This window comes from Amblyraja radiata, chromosome 16 (assembly GCF_010909765.2).
Source record: "Amblyraja radiata isolate CabotCenter1 chromosome 16, sAmbRad1.1.pri, whole genome shotgun sequence".
In the NCBI taxonomy this organism is placed as follows: Eukaryota; Metazoa; Chordata; class Chondrichthyes; order Rajiformes; family Rajidae; genus Amblyraja; species Amblyraja radiata.
Genome location: NC_045971.1, coordinates 17,725,953 through 17,729,926, shown reverse-complemented (window position 1 = coordinate 17,729,926; position 3,974 = coordinate 17,725,953).

Here is a 3,974-nt window from a genome sequence, read left to right as displayed (position 1 = left end):
CCCGCTAACGCGGCCTCCAGTCTCCCCTCCATCCCAGCACCGAGAGTGCCCCCTCCATCCCAGCACCGAGAGTGCCCCCTCCATCCCAGCACCGAGAGTGCCCCCTCCATCCCAGCACCGAGAGTGCCCCCTCCATCCCAGCACCGAGAGTCCCCTTTATCCCAGCACCGAGTGCCCCCTCCATCCCAGCACCGAGAGTGCCCCCTCCATCCCAGCACCGAGAGTGCCCCCTCCATCCCAGCACCGAGAGCGTCCTCTCCATCCCAGCACTGAGAGTGCCCCCTCCATCCCAGCACCGAGTGTCCCCTCCATCCCAGCACCGAGAGTGTCCTCTCCATCCCAGCACCGAGAGAGCCCCCTCCATCCCAGCACCGAGAGTGTCCTCTCCATCCCAGCACCGAGAGCGTCCTCTCCATCCCAGCACCGAGAGAGCCCCCTCCATCCCAGCACCGAGAGTGTCCTCTCCATCCCAGCACCGAGAGCGTCCTCTCCATCCCAGCACCGAGAGTGCCCCCTCCATCCCAGCACCGAGAGTGCCCCCTCCATCCCAGCACCGAGAGTGCCCCCTCCATCCCAGCACCGAGTGTCCTCTCCATCCCAGCACCGAGAGTGCCCCCTCCATCCCAGCACCGAGTGTCCCCTCCATCCCAGCACCGAGAGTGCCCCCTCCATCCCAGCATCGAGAGTGCCCCCTCCATCCCAGCACCGAGAGCCCCCTTTATCCCAGCACCGAGTGCCCCCTCCATCCCAGCACCGAGAGTGCCCCCTCCATCCCAGCACCGAGAGTGCCCCCTCCATCCCAGCACCGAGAATGCCCCCTCCATCCCAGCACCGAGAGCCCCCTTTATCCCAGCACCGAGTGCCCCCTCCATCCCAGCACCGAGAGCCCCCTTTTTCCCAGCACCGAGAGCCCCCTCCATCCCAGCACAGAGAGTGTCCTCTCCATCCCAGCACCGAGAGCGTCCTCTCCATCCCAGCACCGAGAGTGTCCCCTCCATCCCAGCACCGAGAGTGCCTGCCCCCTCCATCCCAGCACCGAGAGTGCCCCCTCCATCCCAGCACCGAGTGTCCTCTCCATCCCAGCACCGAGAGTGCCCCCTCCATCCCAGCACCGAGAGTGCCCCCTCCATCCCAGCACCGAGTGTCCCCTCCATCCCAGCACCGAGAGTGCCCCCTCCATCCCAGCACCGAGTGTCCTCTCCATCCCAGCACCGAGTGCCCCCTCCATCCCAGCACCGAGAGAGCCCCCTCCATCCCAGCACCGAGTGCCCCCTCCATCCCAGCACCGAGAGCCCCCTTTATCCCAGCACCGAGAGAGCCCCCTTTATCCCAGCACCGAGAGAGCCCCCTTTATCCCAGCACCGAGAGTGTCCTCTCCATCCCAGCACCGAGAGTGCCCCCTCCATCCCAGCACCGAGAGAGCCCCCTCCATCCCAGCACCGAGTGCCCCCTCCATCCCAGCACCGAGAGCCCCCTTTATCCCAGCACCGAGAGAGCCCCCTTTATCCCAGCACCGAGAGTGTCCTCTCCATCCCAGCACCGAGTGTCCTCTCCATCCCAGCACCGAGAGTGTCCTCTCCATCCCAGCACCGAGAGTGTCCTCTCCATCCCAGCACCGAGTGTCCTCTCCATCCCAGCACCAAGAGTGCCCCCTCCATCCCAGCACCGAGAGCCCCCTCCATCCCAGCACCGAGTGCCCCCTCCATCCCAGCACCGAGAGCCCCCTTTATCCCAGCACCGAGAGAGCCCCCTTTATCCCAGCACCGAGAGAGCCCCCTTTATCCCAGCACCGAGTGTCCTCTCCATCCCAGCACCGAGAGTGTCCTCTCCATCCCAGCACCGAGTGTCCTCTCCATCCCAGCACCGAGAGTGTCCTCCATCCCAGCACCGAGTGTCCTCTCCATCCCAGCACCGAGTGTCCTCTCCATCCCAGCACCGAGAGTGCCCCCTCCATCCCAGCACCGAGAGTGCCCCCTCCATCCCAGCACCGAGAGTGCCCCCTCCATCCCAGCACCGAGAGTGTCCTCTCCATCCCAGCACCGAGAGTGCCTGTGCCTGCCCCTGCCCCCCCCCCCCCCCCCCAAATAATCAAGTGTAGGAATGAACTGCAGATGCTGGTTTGCACCAAAGCTGGACACAAAATATCTCAGCGGGGCAGGCAGCATCTCTGGAGAGAAGGAATGCGTGACGTTTCGGGTCGAGACCCTTCTTCAGAATTGTTATTTATACCCACAACATCGCCACGAAATTCTTTGGATAGACACAAAATATAACCCGAGACATCACCTCCATGTCCACCAGAAAACACATTACTTCCAGCTACAAAAAAGAAACAAGAGGGGATCTCATTCCCAGTCAGAAATATTCAGTGCACTAACTTTACTGTGAATATTCCTCTATCTGCACTATTGGTTAGCAGCTAAAGAAGGGATGATAGACCTTCGTCCCTCGTCGCTACGTGTAACAAAATACAAGAAACTAGGCGATTGCCATAAAGCTTAGGTATGTAAATGTTTATTGGTATTTGTTCATGTGTTTTTTGTAGGGAGGTGGAAAAGGGAGTTGAAATACATAGGTTTAAATTTCAAAATTAACTGTTGTAATCATGAAACTAATTGATCAAAATAATAATTCCAAAGTCTAGCTGACAGGGTGGTCACTTAAGCTTCCACTAATGAAGGCAATAATAAATTACTAAAGGCGTTGACAAAACCTCATTGAAATTTCTACGATGGTTCAAAAACTAATGTATGCTTTCTAAAAAATGTTCCATATTATCACCACGTGGCCAGAGCATTACTCTGCATCCAAACACAGAAGTCTCACAGCGTCATGTTGACCTAGATTTTGGAAATGAAATTGAGATGGAAATCGTGAAAGGTTGGCTATGCAAAGGGACAATCAGGTAGAATTGCCAAAATTAACCAATTCGCAAAATATGTATCAGTCAAATAGGTTGCACCCCCAAAATAGAGCTGTTAGTTAATTATTCTGCAAACATTCAAGCACTGAATGGATCTAGATGGCCAATTGCTTATTGCGAATATACTATCGAATCCACAATACGCAACACGTTTTCAGTTCAAATTGTTGTTTTCAGAGTATAATCCATATATTCAACCTTATTATAAAACAAGAGAATTGTTCAAACACACAAAACAGAGTACCATTCAGATGCCCATGAACAAAGTCTCGTTTGCAAAACTGTCCCTTAAATGATATGGTAAATTGGTTAACAAGAGCAATTGTGTAAGAGCAAGATCCAGGTTACAGAATTCTTCAAGTTAAGTCAACTTTGTCACATACACATACAAGATATGTAGTGAAATGAAAGTGGCAACGCCTGCAGATTGTGCAAAAACTACAGAACAGAATCAATATTTACATGTTAGAAATTATTTTTTTACAAAAGACACAACAAAAAATTAGTACGGTAAATTAGGCCCTGGTGAAATAAGAGTTTACAGTCCTGATGGCCTGTGGGAAGAAACTCAGTCTCATCTTCTGTTTTCACAGCATGACAGCAGAGGCGTTTGCCTGACCGTAGCAACTGGAACCATCCCATTGCTCGGGTGGTAGGGGTCCCCCACAATGTTGCTGGCTCTGGATCTGCACCTCCTGGTGTATAGGTTTCTATTAAATCTTTCCCATCTCATCTTAAAACTGTCCTCGAGTGCTTAATTCCCCCAACATCTTAAAAAGTATGTGCATCACTATTTACTCTGCTCATGACTTTATACACCTCAGTGTGTTCCAAGGAACAAAGAGCTAGCTCACCCAACCTCATCCTATAGCCAACATCCACAGAATTTTTCTTGTTCATTTAGCTTAATGGCATATTTCCTATAGCAGGTGACCAATGCTGAACACAATACTCCAAGTGTGGCCTCATCTACGTCTTATACAACTATAACATCACATACCTTTTTAAAAAACCCATAAACATTCCAGGTTGTCAATAAGATTAATATGAT